General features: G+C 43.2%; 1 protein-coding gene and 1 long non-coding RNA gene across 3 annotated transcripts in view; one reads left to right on the forward strand and one right to left on the reverse strand.

Moving 5' to 3' along the window:
• Nucleotides 1–5,895, reverse strand: part of LOC143155396 (uncharacterized) — a 37,500-nt gene extending 31,605 nt beyond the window's left edge. The window contains exon 1 of the long non-coding RNA XR_012994411.1: nucleotides 5,620–5,895. This is a non-coding gene — a long non-coding RNA (uncharacterized LOC143155396). The remainder of the gene's footprint in view (nucleotides 1–5,619) is intronic.
• SPATA13 (spermatogenesis associated 13) overlaps nucleotides 1–20,567 on the forward strand; it is a 168,402-nt gene that overhangs the window by 7,687 nt on the left and 140,148 nt on the right. The gene's annotated exons all lie outside the window — the stretch shown is intronic.

Genomic DNA, 20,567 nt, shown 5'->3' on the forward strand with positions numbered 1-20,567 from the left:
GATCCATTTTATACCAGATCCATATGTTGGTGGTGCTTAGATAAGCCATCATGGAACCACAGCCTAAATGCATAAATGCATAAATGCAGCCATACAACAAGCTGATGTCAAATGCAAACTGGGAAGTCAAACCTCTGCTTGATCACATTTGCTTTCCCAAGTAGACAAGTGCTAATTTTTCCTCTAAATAGTTTAAAATTTAAGCAGGTAAGTAATGTGCAGGAGATCTGTTAAAAGAGATGCAAACAATACAGCTGCAGAGACATACAGATGGATGTGCATTATTTCAAATATTAAACTCAAAATCTGTGCAGTTACTAGTTAACATCAGCTCTACCTTTAGTCATCCTTTACTGGCCTGATGAGATATTAGGAAAGAAGAACAGAGGTGATAGCCTTTGCAAGATGAATCTGGGTATGAAATAGTAAGGAAAGAGCAAATACATGGGAACTGAATGCTGTCATTTGAAGAGAATGCCTAGAAACCCAGTAAATTGCAAGTGGGAATTGGAAGGTCCTTGTTGAAGACAAAGAAGTGTTGATTTGAGTAGTAAAGAGACTGAAAAAGATGATGGCACAGCACCAAAACAAAGAGGTGTGTGTATGGGGGAAGTTTAGGAGTTGTCTTGTGGAAGTGGAATTTTGGATTCTGACCAAAATGAATAAACCTGCTGTATGTGAAACACTGATTTTGATGACAGTACATTATGAAATGATAGAGCAGCTATATATTTTGCCCATGGGATTCAGTTTCTGTTCCAGTGCAGATGTTTAGTGCTTGGTAATCGTGGTAGAACTTGGGTATTATAACTCACTTAGACACTTCATGCCTTATTTAACAATATCTGAAGCTCTTCCCACTACTATTATTATAAAAGGAGCAATCACAAACTTAGGGCAGTGTGTAGAAATCTCCTTCCATGGCAGAGATAATTCATTCCTCTTTATATGATATCCATTGTCTTAGTGCAGCTAAAAGCATCCTAGGTGCTTTACAAAGTATAAAACGACATGGTCCCTGGCCTAAAGTGCTTTCTGCTTTAGTTCAGACATGACGCAAGATGTGAGAAATGAGAGTGCAGGGATGAGTGAGACCCGGAGTTCCTCTAAAGAGAGCACTCTGGTGTGATGTTTATACAATCTGAGCATTAAACTGTGTCCAGCGCCCCACTCCTTTTTGAAGTTAGTCTAATTTTTTGCAGAAGCAAGGGTTGTATGACATTAACTGGCATTGAAAGAGTTCTGACTGATGACAGTTTCATTTTTTACTTTTGATAAGAGCTCTTGTGAATCACATCACAACCTGGAGCATTAAAGAAATATGTGTCAATTTATCTTAATATGCCATACTGTAAATCACAGTGATTTACCTGCTGCTTTAGAAGAACTTCAGCAACCCCTGCAGAAGGGACAGGGACCTCCAAGTGCTGGGGAGTGGGCAGCTGAGAAAATGCACATTACATACATCATTTAACTCCAAATGTGGCCACAAAATGTGGTAGAAATATTTCCTGAGCTGTACCCTATTCAGGTTTCTTATAAGGCCGGCGACTTTTAAGCAGACTTGTGAATCCTGGTGGGTCTTTGCAAAGCTGGTCGCAGCAGCAGGGAGTGTTTAACAGTGTCTTTGAGTGCTACATTGAAGCTAATGGTGCTTTTCACAAAAAACATTCCGAGGCAACACCTCCTTCCTGAGCACCAGACAGAAAAGTATAGTTTAAAAATCTTTATTTACAACTGGAGAAAAATAATCCTTTGCTTTAGTGGGCTTCTGGTGATTATTGAGGCTCCATAGTGCAATATTCACCTGTTTCCCAAGGAAACTGGCCAGTTTAACCAAATGATCACGGATCAGACTACACTGGCTCCACTGCTGTTACTGATCCCGAGGGTTAGGAAATACAGGATACTGAATGGAGTTCCTCAGGTCTTAATACCTTCACTCTGAGATGGAAATGTGTCCCCCCTACTGGTCGTGGGGTCTTCTATGATTGGAGAGGAGGGGTGGAACAGCTTTCTTAGGTAGGCACTTTGGGTTCAGGGACACAAGTGACAGACAGGCATGTAACTCTCTGGAAAGACCATGCCATTTACTTCCTTTCATGCTTTTAGGCATCCCTCCCTCTGTCCTCTGTAACAAGGCAACCCTATCTGTCTCCGATTTAGATGTGATCAAATCAACATCCTAACACCTAGCACTTTCCGAGGGAGGATTTCAGAGGGTCATACTGATGATGGCAGCGGGTATTTTCTTAATGCTCATCATACTGATGATGGCAGTGGGTGTTTTCTTGATGCTCATGAAGAGAGATTTACATCCTACAGCAAGTAACTCTGTAGGGATGTTACGCCAGATGACCCTGGTCACTACACCTCCTCTGGCTCTGATTTCCAGCACCCAGGCTGAATGAAGAGCCAAGGTAGGGGCCCAATATATTTCTCAAAATACACTCAAAGTCCCATTGTTTGATTCCATACAGAATTTCACAAATTAGTGCCTTTGAACATTATCCAGCAACACACAGGGATCAGATGTGAACTGTACTGGCTGTTCGAGCCTTGGCCTCCACTGGCCAGCCCTGGGCTTGGCTTGTGCCAGGCTTTGCAGGCTTTGCCCCTGCCCCTCGTGCCCAGATGGTGGCAGGGGGCTGTGGGCAGAGCTGAACTTGGGTACAAATGAGGAGTAATTTTTAGCAAGTGTTCTCCAATATAAACTAGTTCTCTCTTGTTTTCCTTATTTCCCAGTCTTAAAGTGGGATGTTTCACATCTCTTTTATTATCTGTTGGCTCATTTCCAGGCTGGACAAAGCTAAGAGGGGCTGTACACCTTCCACTAGTGCTGCCTGGGCCCTATGGCAGGGAAGGGGCCCTGCTGCCCCCGCTCACATGCTGCCTTTTTCAGTAAAATGGTGCTGGGAAGAAAAAAATAGTTTTCAAAAGAGGGAATTGGAGTGAGCAAAAAGTTTTCCATTTGAAGTTTATAAATCACTAGATAAACCCAATGAAACAGTGAGCTGTGCAGATAGCCCAGGGTATAGAGTATTCGGTACAACAGACTTCTTGTTATCTCTTCTCTAACTGTCTTGTCAACCTTCAGGCAATAATATAACCAAGCTCTGGATGAACACTGTAATTCTAGGTAAGCTCAAAGATAAGCTGAGAGGCTTTCGCCATTTAAACCTCTTTAAGGTCCTAATGCGTTAACAGGAGATTTACATAGACCAAAAGTTACAAAAACAACCACTTATGAAAATGTTCTCTTTCATTTGGGTGCCAAAATTTGACTTTTCTCTGAAAGCAAAGGTGTTGCATTGGCATTTAACGCTATGTCTGCCACTTCCTTCCCCTGGTGACAGCACAGTCAGCTCCTGCAAGCACGGAGTCCTGAAGTGGTGTTTTGGGAGATCAGTAGTATGTCTGTGTGTAGTCTGTAGACTTTGCTTTGTTAAAAAGTATTGAAGTATATGGGGTTTAATACTTTTTTTGGTTCAACATTAAACCAGGCATTTCTTCACTTTAAAAAGCTGCCATTTTGACCTTCATCTCTATATTAGAAAGCAATGACAGGCTCAGCTGTTTGCAGGAGTTGTTTTCCTTCTACGAACTCAGATTAGCTATTCCAGTAACACACTAGTATTGTACACTATTATAACCATTAACCAGTGACTCCTCAACACAATGAATCTCTGTACTCTGAAGAAACTAGAGCACTCAGTGGGTCCAGTGCCCACTACCTCAAAGGGTTTTGGACTAGGGTTTGTCCCTGAATTACAGAGAACATTAACCATCCTGAAACTCATGCATCATTCCCTTCAGTTACTGAGTCCTTGGGATATCTACTGATTTTTTCACAAGATGTAAAGCTTCTTTGCAATTTTCTCTCAGTATTTTTCAGGAGAATGGCTTTGAAGTGGTCACTGATTGCAGACTTTAATGACTGAAGGGTCTTATTAAGGGAGATCTGTAAGGAACAAGTTTCTGAGTTAGGAAGTACATGGCATTTTCACTTCTGGAGGAAGGCTAGGGAGGCCTGTGTGTGTGCTTAGCCTTCTCTTTCTACACAGAGTCATTGCTGTTTCCAAACTGTGGGCCTGGCATGCTCTACAGGTGTCCCAAAAGCCCTGGTCCCTCAGTCATCTTTATAGGGAGGCATGCTGGACTGTGCAGTAGATCCCACCCACCCATATTTTTCCAGTGGAAGTGGTGTGATAGTTCAGCACCTGGAGGGGCGATTTGAGTCTTATCTCAACAAACATTCAGTACTCAGCCAGAGAATGGACCTTGATGCAAGAGATGGGAAACATTCCCAGATCCCAGGTTAGATTTTGTCAAATATCAGATTTATAAAGCAGAAGGAGAATAACATTTCTACCTGTGAGCAATGTACAGTTCATTTGCCCAGTAACTGAAGGACTGGTTGTCTAAGCTGATGGATAATCTGACCTGCTGTGTTTCTGAGCTTAAAAAAGTTACTAATGAACATTAGTCATGACAGTGACTAATGTTCTTGTTTGTGCCAATGTTTAGCCAGTCTGAAAAGATGTAGGTTTAGTAAATGATCTCCAGACTTTGAGATTCTGCCCAGCCCTACACCCAAAGCTCACCAGCAAGAGGGAATTGTTTATACCACACTGAAGTAAAGAAACAACAGAGTAAAACCATTAAAGCAACAGGACAAAGGCCAGGGTACAGAAAAGTATTCATCAGCTTTTGAAAGCTGCCATTGCCTCCTTCTCTTAGTTGCACTGCATACCTTGCAAGATAACTCTTGCTTTAAATGGAGGGGACCATTTATAACTTACTGAATCCATAATTTAGAAGAATTTATACATAAAGCATCATGTATACCTCAAGAAACATGACCCGAGTAACTTGCAATATTGTAATTGCCTTCTTTCAGCTGTAAAACTCTGAGTCCAAGATTGCAACCTGAACTCTTCTGAGGAATTAATTTTGTCCAATTAGAGATCTCATTGCTGTCCTTGTGTGGTGAGCAGTTCAATTTGTTCTATTCACTGTTCTTTCCAGTTTTGTCGGCAGGACAATCTACTGCAGCCTGTCAGTGTGTAGTGAATCCATAATGAATTATGGAAATTTGCTGTGAAAGCCTGACCTTTTCTGATGTTTGTATTAGGATTTCCCAGTACCTCTGTTCTTGTACGTTTTAATGCTCTAAGCAGAAAGTAGTAATTTCAAATATTACTGAAGAAATTCACTTTTAAGTCTACCCAGACACATGAAAACTCATCCTTACAAAAAATTATTTCCTGTAGCCAGAAGTAATGCAAATGTTATTAACTGAGACAAACTATTGGAGGGTGTAACAGGCTCCTCATTAGGTTTCCACCAAGGCAAGTAGAGTTATTACAAACACAAAAAAGACTTAAAGTTGTCTGTTGGTCAGATATACACTGCACAACGTGATCACCATTAATGCAGATTTCAAAAAGCTCAGAAACGTGGCTCAGTTTTCTGATGCATCCAGAAAGATGGATATTTATCTAAACAGTTGTATTAGCAAGATGCATTTGCAAAGTATTGTAATTTCTTGTCCCAGCCAGGGATAGTGCAAAACTGGAGCAAGAATGAAACAATTTATCCAAGTTTTCCAGATATTACCTGATGTCCAGTATTGGTTGGATGCCCATATGGTTGGTAGCTCTTACAGTATCTTGGCAGCTTTTCCATTCTCAAATCCATGTGCTTTATACAATAAAGAGCAGGTTCCAAGAAAGGTACTGAGGTCATCACATCCAAAATCCCACAGCTACTCTACTGTTATGGGACTTTGGAAAGCAGAGCCATCGTGACAGGGAGTCAGAATGAGTCTAACCCAGGAAAAGAAAATCCCGACTTCAGATAATTTTCATCATTTTAATTCATTTAAAATGGCCAAAGCCAAAGTGAGGAATGTCTGATTCTGAACTGGCCAGTTAACCTGGGAAAGGCACCCTCTGGCAGTCATTAACTTATATGGCCCCTGGTGGGCACAGGGTTGAATATCTCAGCTTGTGAAAGGATACGGTGCTCTGGACATGTGGGGTCTAATCTAAAGCCTTACAAATCCAGGGAGAAGCTTTCCAGGCTTTGGATCACTCTTTTGAGATCTAATTCAATGTCAAGTCAAGCTGGATCTGTTTCCCAAACAAAAACACAGGTGTAGGCAAATAACAAAGGAGCTGCTGTATTCTTTTAGGCAAGCAGAAAGGGATAATATTTATTTCAGAAGCCTTGAGATAATGTCTAGTCCAAAGAATCAGAATAGGTGTGCAGATATATTCTCTTAAAATTATTGATTGATTCCTTGATTTACTGACAGCATAGTCCGACAAGCCGCACAGATCCAGCCTGTTAAGTTACATAGTAACTGCAATGCAATTTAAAATCCTTTGCACTGAAGCTGGTTTAAGCACACAGCTTACAAGGCTTCATAAGGGATTAGAAATGTATCCCTTGGCCACTCTTTTCTTCCAGATAAAGGGATGGTCTTCTTCAGCTTTAGGATGCCCTGGTTGGACCATTTGTGCTTCTGACCCTGAGTGTCATAGGACATTTAAAAAGCTGTGGATTCAGACCTTAAAAAGAAGCAGAAGTTACGGAGCTAGTAATGGGACAGGAAGATGTAGAAACCTACAGCACCGTCTGCACTGAAGACCTTTGCTGTTTTGAATGTAGCTATGTCAGTGCAACCCTTTGAGGTTAATGGACCATTCCCTGGTGCGGTTGTTACTCCAGTAACCTACAAGAGCAGTTTGCAGCATTGAAAGTCTTGCTTTGCCCCTTGGTGAAAAATATCTATATATGAGGTTTGTGTTAATGGTAGCTTCACAAGTAGGCAGGGTTGATGCTGTTTCGGTATTTGGGCTGGGTCATCGCCTACCTTAAGACTCCCTGTCTGTTGAACATGTTTTGTGTTTTTTAAACTTACAACAATTACCTAGAATCATAGAATCATAGAATCATAGAATCATTGAGGTTGGAAAAGACCTCTAAGATCATCAAGTCCAACCGTCAACCCAACACCACCATGCCCACTAAACCATGTCCCTAAGCGCCGCATCTACGCGTCTTTTAAATACCTCCAGGGATGGGGACTCCACCACTTCCCTGGGCAGCCTGTTCCAATGTTTCACCACTCTTTCAGTAAAGAAATTTTTCCTTACATCCAATCTAAACCTCCCCTGGCGCAACTTGAGGCCATTTCCTCTCGTCCTATCGCTTGTTACTTGGGAGAAGAGACCGACACCCACCTCGCTACAACCTCCTTTCAGGGAGTTGTAGAGAGCGATGAGGTCTCCCCTCAGCCTCCTTTTCTCCAGGCTAAACAAGCCCAGTTCCCTCAGCCGCTCCTCATAAGACTTGTTCTCCAGACCCCTCACCAGCCTCGTTGCCCTTCTCTGGACACGCTCCAGCACCTCAATGTCCTTCTTGTAGTGAGGGGCCCAAAACTAAACACAGTAGTCGAGGTGTGGCCTCACCAGGGCCGAGTACAGGGGCACGATCACTTCCCTACTCCTGCTGGCCACACTATTTCTGATACAGGCCAGGATGCCATTGGCCTTCTTGGCCGCCTGGGCACACTGCCAGCTCATGTTCAGCCGGCTGTCGACCAACACCCCCAGGTCCTTCTCTGCTGGGCAGCTTTCCAGCCACTCTTCCCCAAGCCTGTAGCGCTGCATGGGGTTGTTGTGGCCAAAGTGCAGGACCCGGCACTTGTCCTTGTTGAACCTCATACAGTTGGCCTGGGCCCATCGATCCAGCCTGTCCAGGTCCCTCTGCAGAGCCTTCCTACCCTTGAGCAGATCAACACTCCCGCCCAACTTGGTGTCGTCTGCAAACTGACTGAGGGTGCACTCAATCCCCTCATCCAGATCATCAATAAAGATATTGAACAAGACCAGCCCCAGTACTGAGCCCTGGGGAACACCGCTTGTGACCGGCCGCCAACTGGATGTAACTCCATTCACCACAACTCTCTGGGCCCGGCCGTCCAGCCAGTTTTTGACCCAGCGCAGAGTACACCTGTCTAAGCCGTGAGCCGCCAGCTTCTCTAGGAGAATGCTGTGGGAGACGGTGTCAAAGGCCTTGCTGAAGTCCAGGTAGACCACATCCACAGCCTTTCCCTCATCCACTAGGCGGGTCACCTGGTCATAGAAGGAGATCAGGTTGGTCAAGCAGGACCTGCCTTTCATGAACCCGTGCTGGCTAGGCCGGATCCCCTGGTTGTCCCGCTCATGCCTTGTGAGCGCCCTCAAGATGAACCGCTCCATCATCTTCCCCGGCACCGAGGTCAGGCTGACAGGCCTGTAGTTCCCCGGATCCTCCTTCCGGCCCTTCTTGTGGATAGGCGTCACATTGGCAAGCCTCCAGTCGTCCGGGACCTCCCCCATTAACCAGGACTGCTGATAAATGATGGAAAGCGGCTTGGCGAGCACCTCCGCCAGCTCCCTCAGCACTCTTGGGTGGATCCCATCCGGCCCCATAGACTTGTGAGCATCCAGGTGGTGTAGCAGGTCATTGACTGCTTCCTCTTGGATTATGGGGGGTTCATCCTGCTCGCCGTCCCTGTCTTCCAGCTCGGGGGGCCGAGTACCCTGAGGAGAACTGGTCTGCCTGTTAAAGACTGAGGCAAAGAAGGCATTGAGTACCTCAGCCTTTTCCTCATCCTCGGTGACAATGTTCCCCCCTGCATCCAATAAGGGATGGAGATTCTCCTTGGCTCTCTTCTTGTCATTAATATATTTGTAAAAACTTTTTTTGTTGTCTTTAACGACAGCGGCCAGATTGCGTTCTAGCTGGGCTTTTGCCTTTCTCATTTCCTCTCTGCACGACCTAACGAGATCCCTGTACTCTTCTTGAGTTGCCTGCCCCTTCTTCCACAAGCGGTAAACTCTCCTTTTTTTCCTGAGTCCCAGCAAGAGCTCCCCATTCAGCCAGGCCGGTCGTCTTCCCCGCCCGTTCTTCTTAAGGCGTACAGGGACAGCCTGCTCCTGCGCCTTTAAGACTTCCTTCTTGAAGATCGTCCAGCCTTCCTGGACCCCTTTGCCCTTCAGGACCGTCTCCCACGGGACTCTCTCAACCAACGTCCTGAACAGGCCAAAGTCCTCCCTCCGGAAGTCTATGGCTGTGGTTTTGCTGCCCCCCCTCCTTACTTCACCAAGAAGCGAGAATTCTATCATTTCATGGTCGCTAAGCCCAAGACGGCCTCCGACCACCACATCTCCCACCAGTCCTTCTCTGTTTGTAAACAGCAGGTCGAGTGAGGCACCTCCCCTGGTAGGCTCACTTACCAGCTGTGTCAGGAAGTTGTCTTCCACACATTCCAGGAACCTCCTAGACTGCTTCCTCTCTGCCGTGTTGTATTTCCAGCAGACGTCCGGGAAGTTGAAGTCCCCCACAAGAACAAGGGCTAGCGATTGAGAGACTTCTGCCAGCCGCTTGTAGAACGCTTCATCCGCCCCTTCATCCTGGTTGGGTGGTCTATAACAGACTCCCAGCAGGATATCTGCCTCGTTGGCCTTCCCCCTCATCCTTACCCATAGACACTCAACCGTACCATCATCACAGTTGTTGAGCTCTATACAATCCAAACACTCCCTAACATACAGGGCCACCCCACCGCCTCTCCTTCCTTGCCTGTCCCTTCTGAAGAGTTTATAGCCATCCATTGCAGCACTCCAGTCATGAGAGTCACCCCACCATGTTTCTGTGATGGCAACTAAGTCATATCTCTCCCGCTGCACAATGGCTTCCAGCTCCTCCTGCTTGCCGCCCATGCTGCGTGCATTGGCGTATATGCACTTGAGCTGGGCTATCGATTTTGCCCCCGGCATCGGCACGCCACCCCTCGGCTCATCTCTAGCGAGCCTGGTTTTATCCCCTTCCCCCTTCGAACCTAGTTTAAAGCCCTCTCAATGAGCCCTGCCAATTCATGAGCCATGATCCTTTTTCCCTTGTGAGACAGCTGGACTCCGTCTGTCACCAGCAGGCCCGGTGCCATGTAAACCTCCCCATGATCAAAAAAACCAAAATTCCTCCGATGGCACCAGCCCCTGAGCCACGCGTTGATCAGGTGTGTTTTCCTGCTCCTTTCAGTATCCTTCCCTGCCACTGTAGGGATAGAGGAAAACACTACCTGTGCTCCCGATCCTTGAACCAGTCGCCCCAGTGCCCTGAAGTCCCTTTTGATCACTGCAGGGCTTCTCTCTGCAACCTCATCACTGCCAGCCTGTATAACCAGCAGCGGGTAGTAATCAGAAGGCCGTACCAGACCAGGGAGCTTCCTAGTGATGTCTCTGACCCGGGCCCCAGGGAGGCAGCAGACTTCCCTGTGGGACGGGTCCGGTCGGCATATCGGGCCCTCTGTTCCCCTCAGAAGGGAATCGCATACCTGTTGAATATGGGAGAAGAAAGGAAAGGGGAATTCACCTGGTCTACTTCCAGCATTACTCATTTTGCAGTCTAAACAAGATAAAACTTGAGTATTACAGTATTACAATGAAATTTACCTACCAAATTGGGCAAGACATGTATGCTTGTGTAGGTAGAGGGATGGATGCCCCACTTCACCAGCCTCTTACTTCAGAGCTGCAGACTGAGTTCTGATGAACCATAGTAACACCAATAACGGGAGGAAATAACATTTGGGGCAAAATGCTGACCTTGACAGCACATGCTGCTTTCTGACATATTAATGCATAGAGATCTGTTTTGATATTGAGCTATCATTTTAGTATGTTTTACATCCACAAAAAATGTTCATAATGGAGCTGCATTCTGTTAGATATTATCCATGGGGATGTAAAGAATTTCTGCCCCAAAGGATTTATAAATCAATAATTCTAGTTCAGTTTAAACAGAAGTTATTTAGCAAGCAGCGCCTTTAGAAGTCTGTTTCCCGCTTACTCTATAATGACTTCTATATTTTTTTACATGCTGGGAAAGGAATTACCTGAGCTAAAGCGAGGCTTGATCTGAACAACCTACTGACCTGCTTGTCTGATAGCTGTGGGATATATTTAGTTCCCAGTGACCAAGATATGTTTCACTTGAGACTGGAAGTTCAGGGGCTTGCAAGGCTGGTGCCTGTGTCCCTGTTAGCAGAGCTCCGCTAGCTCACAAAGAGAGCTCTTGTGAAAGTCAGACTGCATCATCAAGTTTCACCCTTGCTATCCAAGCCACCATCAAATTCATTTAGTTTAGAGACAAGAAAGATCTTGTCTATGGTGAGGAGTGAGAGATTGTACTGTGAGTAATTTTAAATGGGCTTAGTGTTGGGAATTTTTTTCTTTTCTTTTAAGAAACTATCCCATGGTCTTTGTTTTTAGGAAATTCACTTTGTTATTTGATCTAATTTTTCCTTTACTGAGCTTCATCATAATGTTTATATCAATAACACCTGTATGTGAAATGATGGTAAAGCACCTTTTCTGCAGTTTATTTTCAGAGTACTTGAAAAATAGATTTGGAACCTACATGCAATCAACTTAGCAGATTTTATTATTGAAATCCTAGAACTGTTAAAATTCATAGCAACTCCTCATGACTTTAACAGGTCAAGAATCTTATCTTCATAAGGAAGAGATTAGTGGGTTTTTTCCTCTATGATCTTTAGAACTAGCTGACACCTAAATAATGCAATCGCAGCACGGATTGTGTAGAAAAGAGTGGAGAACATTAGCAAAGATCAAGGGACAGCTTATGTGACTTCTGGTAAGAAGACATTTTGCTACCAGATGTGTTCATACTCTTTATAAAGGTACTTTGAGAGCTTACTGAATATCACTTGCTTTAGAATGATCTAGTATTATGTTTTATGAACTCCTGAAACACAGATGTCCTTTAACAAGACTTAGGGTCTGTTTCAGGAGAGGTGCAGCGGTCTCTATGACCTTCTATGAACTTATGACGTGAGCTTCCCACCAAAGGGGGGATGGCTCAGCTCCTGTCACAGAAATAGTTTGGCATATAAAGGTAAGCCAGCTCTGATTTCATCTGTCCTTAATACAGCGGGCTCTATGATATGTTGGTTCAGTGTTTGTGAACTGGACCACTGAACTATCACTGTAGTGAAGGTGATTTGGATACATTGGGGTGGGAATTGTTGCAGCCCAGTGGTGCAGCAGAACCCTTAAACATTGCGACTCTGTTGCCTCTACTGGGCAGCAAGGAATATGACTACAGAAGCACCAAGCTACTAAAAGCAATAAATCTCAAAAAAAGTTGTGCTATGGCTAGGACTGTAGGATCTAACGGCTTACCATAACCTCTCTGGAATATTTCCCCTCAGGAACTGTTTTGGATGCTTTTTGTGAACAGGTGCTCTGCACGAATTTTGTTTCCAATGTTAAGAATAAGCGCACATTTTGTTTTTGAGGTGTTTTGATGTTTCAGCATTTGTTTTTGAATAAAGTCAGAAAGTGGAGAGGAAACTGGAAATTAAACAGACATAGTATATAAACCTTTCTCTCTCACCACACTGTAAAAATAGCTGTTTCAAATCAAGTTATAAAAGATCCCTTAAGACAGATTATTGATTCAAATGTGCTCTCTCAACCCTATTAAACTGCCATCTTATCCAGAGTGGGGATAGGCACAAATCAAATGCACAGATCAGAATGACCCTGGTCATCATGTGGGAGTTGAAAACTCATGTGATTGAGCGTTTGTGAATGACCTTTTGCTTTGTACCAGGCTGCATCAAACTCTCCAATCAAATACCCACTCAATTCCTAAGAGTCCTTAATCTAGTGCAGGTGAAGTAGTTGTTTACAGGCAAAATGCTAAACATATGTGCAAACCTAAATTCTCAGGCTATTGCCAACTGTGCTCTGACAAAGCCTTAAGCTGCAATTGGCTGGTGCATCGCTAGAGGCCGTGGTTGGGGAAGCGCTTCACGGCCGGTAGTGTGGGATATCCAGAAAATGTTTTTTGTTTTTCTCCTGCCTTTGGCTCCTCGGTTAGAGCTGTATGATTCAGAACCTCTGAAATATTTTTTTCTGACATTAACAGTATGAATAAATTCTTCATGAAGTTCTTCTCATGTTTCACTTTTCAGAGAAGAGCTGGTGAGTCACAGGTTTCTGAAGCATCTTTTTCCCGGCATTATACTTCTCAGAAATTAATTAGAAAACATCAGAACAATAACAACATTTCCCCTGCTGCTTTTGGAAGGAAACAAAATATGAATCCAATTAGTTTGCATAATTCTGGTATCGAATAATTGTATTGGTCACAGGTTTTATTTTCTCCTTGGCGCTGCATTTTGTAAAGTCAAGTTGAAACAAAAGGAAGACGGAAGGAAGAAAGTAGCATGATATCCTGTGAACACCAGCGGTATCATTATCTTCTCTTTGTTTTCAGAAATAACCTAATGAAAAGGCTCCTTCAAAAGCTAAATGCCTGTGTTGAATCCTTTCTCTTCTCCTGAAGCTATTTACCAGCACAAAAGGCTTCAGCCTAAGAATCAACACAAAACCCTGAAGAAGAACAAGGATCAATGGAACAAATGTTCTGCCAATCTAGTGCTATAATCCAGCATAACTGTTAATTTCTGCATAGCCATGGGCTGAGGTTTTTGTCTTCCTAAAGGTCAGGATTTTGGTACTTTCTGAAGTTCTGAAGACCTGTTTCTGACCCCTCTATTTAGCACATACTAGGAAGTGATAAATCTGTAAAATTGGATTTGGAAGTACTAGTACACTTTTAAAGCACTCTGAAAATATTTAGCTTCTCAGCAAATTAACTGAATGACATTTCTACTTCTCTTTGTGAAATTTTTCCCTGCAATTAAAGGACTGTTTTTATTTTATGTGACCTCTCTACAGAGTTTGTACTTTTGTTGCTTTTAGACAACCTCTTAAGAGAACAGTAGCCTGAACCTTATATTTTCCATCAAACTTCTGACTGCACTGTGAAGATACAAACTTCTACTAATGCTGACAGTAGTATCTATGTGCATTTTTCAGGGGGCAATATTAACAGTCCCTGTAGAGGTGACATTGCAAATTCAAAGCCAGATTTTCAAATTCTGCTGTTGTACCTGTACTGCCTGCATTATTTGTTCTTCTTTCACCCTAATCCACAGCGATGGTGAACAGATGCAATATGCTTCTTGTGACCAGTGATTTCCTGTCCTCAAAAGACCTTGTGAAATTGCCTCTGCTTCCTATTTCCAGATGCTCATTCAGAGGTTCAATTGAATTAGGTTTCAAAAACATTGTCTAAACATTATCTCATTCTGTTCCCTGTGCTTATGTTTTTCTTACCTTTATGAGAAGGGTTTGCAATGTGCACTTGCAGCCCAGAAAGCCAACCATATCCTGGGCTGCACCAAATGAAGTTTGGCCAGCAGGTCGAGGGAGGTGATTCCGCCCCTCTACTCTGCTCTGGTGAGACCCCACCTGGAGTACTGGAATACTCCGCTCTGGAGTCCCCAGCACAGGAAAGACAAAGACCTGTTGAAGTGCTGGTCCAGAAGAGGGCCACAAAAATGATCAGGGGGATGGAACACCTCTGCTATGAAGAAAGGCTGAGAGAGTTGGGGTTGTTCAGCCTGGAGAAAAGAAGGCTCCAGGGATATCTTATTGCAGCCTTTCAATACTTACTTAAAGGGGCCTTATAAGAAAGATGGGGACAAACTTTTTAGTAGGGCCTGTAGCAATAGGACAAGGGGGAATGGCTTTAAACTAAAGGGGGGTAGATTTAGACTAGATCTAAGGAAGAAATTTTTTACACTGAGGGTGGTGAGACACTGGCACAGGTTGCCCGGAGAGGTGGTGGATGCCCCATCCCTGGTAACATTCAAGGTCAGGTTGGACGGGGCTCTGAGTGACCTGATCTAGTTGAGATGTCCCTGCTTATTGCAGGGAGGGTTGGACTAGGTGACCTTTAAAGGTTCTTTCCAACCCAAACTATTCTATGATCCCACATCCAAGTTGTCCTTGAAATCTAGCCAATATTTTTGCAGCCAAGTTGGTCATAAATGATCTAGAAATGTAGAATTTATGAGGGTGTGTCGTGGTTTAACCTCAGCCGGCAACTAAGCACCACGCAGCCGCTCGCTCACTCCCCCCCGGTGGGATGGGGGAGAGAATCGAAAGGGTAAAAGTGAGAAAACTCATGGGTTGAGATAAAGGCAGTTTAATAGGTAAAGCAAAAGCCACACACGCAAGCAAAGCAAAACAAGGAATTCATTCACTACTTCCCATGGGCAGGCAGGTGTTCAGCCATCTCCAGGAAAGCAGGGCTCCATCACGCGTAACGGTTACTTGGGAAGACAAACGCCATCACTCCAAACGTCCCCCCCTTCCTTCTTCCCCCAGCTTTATATACTGAGCATGACGTCACATGGTATGGAATATCCCTTTGGCCAGTTTCGGTCAGCTGTCCTGGCTGTGCCCCCTCCCAGCTTCTTGTGCACCTCCAGCCTGTTCAGTCAGTAGAGCATGGGAAGCTGAAAAGTCCTTGACTAGTGTAAACACTACCTAGCAACAACTAAAACATCGGTGTGTTATCAACATTGTTCTCACCCTAAATCCAAAACACAGCACTGTACCAGCTACTAGGAAGGAAATTAACTCTATCCCTGCTGAAACCAGGACAGGGTGTCTTTTTGCTTCGGGCAACTTTATCTTACCATATCTCTCAGGGTCTTCAGTTCTTCCTGTCACAATCTAATGGATACCTGTGTGCTGAAGCTTTGGTGTCATCTTAGTAGCAATAGATCTAAGACATATATATTTGGGTTGTCCAGTGGTTTGTTTTGCACAATGACTTGGAGAAAGTGCCAGCAGCAGCACCCAATGGATTGTCCACTGGTAAGAATGTCGCCAGCTATCAGTTTTCTAAGTTTCTTGTCCACACAGTCTTCCAGTTTTCCAGAGAGAAAACTTTCCAGAGAAAGTTTGAGATGTGGGTCACAAGAATTGTCTTTTTTGACAGGCCTCTTCTTGATGTTCTTCAATGTGGAGAAGTACAGAGGGTTCTATTTCTCAAAATATTTCCATGGATCATGTTCTGATTAAAAATGTATGCACCTTGTTATATGCATGAGCTGTGTCTCCTGAGATGTGAAACTTGTGACCTACTTTGAAAACAGCATTAGTGCAAAGTTTCCCAACTTCTGCTGGACACTCTTTCTCGTTATTTGCACCAATTTCCTGCAGTATGTTGGAGTCTGCTTTGGCTGTGACCTGCTGCCCACAGTAACTCCTGCTGTCATCTATCTTTATGTTGGCAAGCTTCCATTTTATGCCAGCATTCCTGCAAGAACAACTGAAGAACGACACTGAATCATGTCAAGTCAGTGTAATCCTTTCTCAGTTAAAGAGATTTATTTTGATAACCTGGAGCTCTGGACTCTGTGGAGCATCTGGATGACTGGACCCCTGTTCTTCTGGCCTCTGGTAGCTGGCAGCAGATGATTTCACAAATCTGATACAAAATGGAACTCGTATATCTTACTCTTCCTTGTGTTCAAGGTTTGAATTGCTCTGTGTTACTTTGCACTCCCATTAAAATCTTCTCTCCATTTTTCTGTCATGTGCAAACTATCAGAGTACTTCTGGAGACAGCATGACACTGGATTCTACTGCCCTTGTTATAACAATGTACCTACTAAAAGAGGTGTCTGTCTCCCTTCTCTTAGGAGGAGCGGAGTCTGCCTGCTTAGATGCTTAAGTGACTGGACGGGTATGTCTGTAGGTGCAAATAAACCATATCAGGGATATAGAAGAGTGTGAATGGGGCAAGAGGAAGCCTGGGGAGAGGTTTAACAGAATACAGGGAGGCTGGGGAGAGAGGGGATGTGTGGAGTTAGGAGTGGACCAAGGATGAGTAAGCAGAGAGCCGGGAGGAGTGGTGTGGGAATATAATCAAAGGGAGAGAGAAGGATGAGGAGCTAGTCTGAAATGGAGAGATTTTTTTGATGAAAAAGTAGGCCAGAAGTAGGTGCAAATCAGCAGTAGAAGTGAGGGAAAGGAAGGGTCTGTAGAGGATGATGAGGTACAGGAACCATCAGACTACATGGGCAAAAGGAAGAAGATCCCCTCTGTTTCTAACCTCTCCCTGAACAGGAGATTATACTGGAGTCCCTGTCACCGCAGCCAAGTAGAGGAGGAAAAGTGTCCTTGTGTGCATGTGTTATCTGCATGTCTAGACCTAAAACTTGACTATGATATGATCTTACAGTGGGCAAGTGGGGGGCCTTTAATTTTAAAAGTTTACTGTTAAAACATGGTGCTATGTGATGATTTTGTTTTCATCAGAAATTGGCAGCCACAGCCTGGTTTACTTCGCAGTGCTTGCAACTTCTTGATTTGCATCTGCGGGAGAAAGACATTTTGCACCTATGTACCCTTCATGAGTTTACTTTAAATTAAAGTCATTAGGGTCTCCAAAGCTGATTAATGAGGTTCTTCCATGCTTAACAGGGCTTTATAACTTGGGCCCCCAAACACATGAACATATTAGTTAAGATCTTTTGATTAGACTTGGCCTTCAGTTTAATCATAGGTTCCTTTGAGAAAAATAGCTGTAGTTAAAGAGTTATTTTGATACTGAGAATATAGTCTGTCAGTTTTATGACAAAAAATTCTATGTGTACCATAAATTTTACTATCCCTAATAAAATATAATAATAATAAAACATGATGAACTTACCCTACAGTTGATCATATCCACCCCAACACAAAATTATTACGTTCTTGTAGATAATTATTTCCAGTGAAAAACTCTGTTGATGAAATGCAGAAGAGATAATAATTTATCTTCTTTGCATGAATAGTGCAGGTTTCATTACACTTGTGTTATTTAAAGTTTTAGCCACAGTAAAATATTGTTCAAATATCCTGCTAGAAAAGAATTAGTCTATTTGTGGAACAGGATGAAGCTAGAGTGTTTGAAAATAATAATTTTTCTTACATATGCTTATAAATTATATATGTAAGGAAAAATTATGGAAAACTGTTGTTTCCAGCAGCCATGCCATAAAATCTTTTGCATCTCATCACCGGGATTGCAAGAAATGATTTCAGTTTGACATATATTTTATGAAAGGTCTCATTTTCTGTTCAGAAAATGGGTGATTTGCAGTATAGCAGTGAATAAATCCAGACTAAATGTATCTCCTAACATATATAGTTAAGATGTTTGTAAATTCACCTTTTAAATTCATGGTTCATAATTTGTTTCAGGAAACAGAGTGTTAAATATTAGAGATACTGTGTCTACAGACATATCGGGGACCATGGTTTTCTGAGTTTTCTTTAAAAATGATGAAATCCTTATGGGTTCAGCTATGTAGGGAATTGGCTTTTTGGCTCTCAAGTCAAATGAGAAATTCGGGAAACTGTGCTTCTGCTACTTCCTGAAAGTATAATTTATTTTACAAAACAACAGTTCAGTTGACATCAAATTAAAGCAGTCTTATATTTGGTTTGCTTTTGCCTCTTTAAAATTTAAAAGTAAATAGAGTTCTAAAGAAAAATGATATTGAAAAGAGAAATATAAACAAGACTTTTAAAAGTTTCTACATCAAATGGTTCAAGCTTTTTTGCTTTTACAGGCTAAAAATCAGAGAATTTTAGAAGAATTTACCAATAAAGATGCATTTGCTGGTGTGAGAAAATAATTTTATTCTGCTCACTAGAGAAGAATCACCTGTACAGAGTAGTTAAGGTTTGGATTTGAAGTGAAGAAGTGTTTGTATGCGTGTGAATCTATAGTTCTTTTAGATGCACCGAATAAGTTTTAATGTTATCTCTGAAGCTAATAGAAGCTGTCTATTAGCACTAGCACGCCACTGAGCTCGAGCTCATATGGCTGCTGAGTGAATGGGATGTTAAAACACTAAACTAAGAGACTGAAGCAGTAAAATCCACTTGTGGACACCATTGTTGTGTCACACACATTCATCCCAAAATGACAGAAGCAAAGAAATTCTATGCAGTGTTGCAGCATGAACATGCCGTTCCTCCACTGGGTGGACGGTTATCTCCTGCCGCTAACTCCACCATATGCTTTCAGTCACATTTTGCAACTATAACTCTGCTGGTTTTCCACAGCTCCCTACCACAGCAGCCCTCCAAGCATGCTGCAGAGCTTCAGCTGACTAACAGCGTACACGTGGGGAGAACACAGTGAATGGGTCAGCAGAGGGAAATTTGAGGAATGTTTGGTAAATCGATGCAAGAAAGTAGACATTTCTAGGAGACAGACTTCAGATTGGTCTTCAGGTCTGGTCTGCGGTGAGCCGTGGCCATGTATTTGCTTGGGCTGGAAGACGAGAAAACACGTACTGTTGGGTTGCTTAAATTCTTGTTTTATTGCTTTCACAAAGGTTATGCGTAGTAGAAACCTTAGAAGCTGAACAGAAATGTTTCTTATGTATAGGTATTCAAAATTTTATCACAATCTGTGTTACCTAATGGTCCTATAAATTGTTTGGGATATTATATAGATGTTCTAGGTTACAGATGAACTGTTTTTGGCATTTCCTAGAAATCAAACAGAGGCATTTTATTGTTGCTGAAAGAGAGTCATTGGAAACTGTGTGCCTTACACAGGAAGAAGTTTACTTGTAGGTAGTAAAGAAAATGAAATTTGCTACCAGTACTGTACACAACAAACTCTCAAAGACCCCATCCTTACCATGCCACTGCCAGCACTAGTCCATTGCTTCTTTCTTGGCTCTTATTTGGAAGAGAGTGAGGGAAAGAGCTATTTGTCCACTATTGTCTGGGCAAAATCCAACAAACCAGACTCTGCTTCCCCAGGTGAGACTTAGCAGAAAGTCTGTGGCTGTGGCACAAAGGTTACTTATTAAAGGCTTCTGCCCAAGTAGCTGAGCTGACAGGCCAGCGAGCAAGGTGTTAGGAAAGAAAACGGCTGCTGTGTTGAACCATTCAGTCTGAGCGACCAAGAGGTGCCGGACAAGTGACCCAAAGAGGTGCAGGACAAGTTTGTGAAGACACACTATATCTGACCACACAGCAGTAGTACTAGAGCAGTATTCAATACTGGAAAGAAAAAAGATGGGACATTTTTCCAGCACAGCACATGGTTGGACGGGACTGTGGCCTTTCACCCTGACATTCTCAGCAAAAGTTGCACTTTGTGTAAGTGGCTCATAAGACATGCCAGCTTCAGTAGTTAGGAAACGTGTTTGTGCCCTCTGGCATCGTTAGAAACCAATAACAGACTACAAATTTTTGGCATTTTGGGTGAAGTTGCTTTTAAAGTGTTCTTCTGTATTTGAAAGGAGGACATGACTCAGTTAGCTGAGCTACGTTATAAATGCTGGCTTGAAAGTGTCCCATAAAAGCTCTTTTCATTGCAGGCTCTCTGCTCGCGGGCTAGGAAGTGTACACCCTGCCACTCAGACCTGTTGTCCTTTTTTCCCTTTTTAAAGCAATGCTTTCATGCTCGCATAGAGACAGCTGCAAACTTAGTGTGGCTAAACGCCAATTTTCTCTGATCAATTCTTTGCCAGGGTCTTTGCATATCAGCTCTCAAAACACCCACAGGAAAAGGTCTCTGGAACAATGCGAGTTATTAGTAACCGTCGC

Source organism: Aptenodytes patagonicus, chromosome 1, assembly GCF_965638725.1.
Source record: "Aptenodytes patagonicus chromosome 1, bAptPat1.pri.cur, whole genome shotgun sequence".
Taxonomy (NCBI): Eukaryota; Metazoa; Chordata; class Aves; order Sphenisciformes; family Spheniscidae; genus Aptenodytes; species Aptenodytes patagonicus.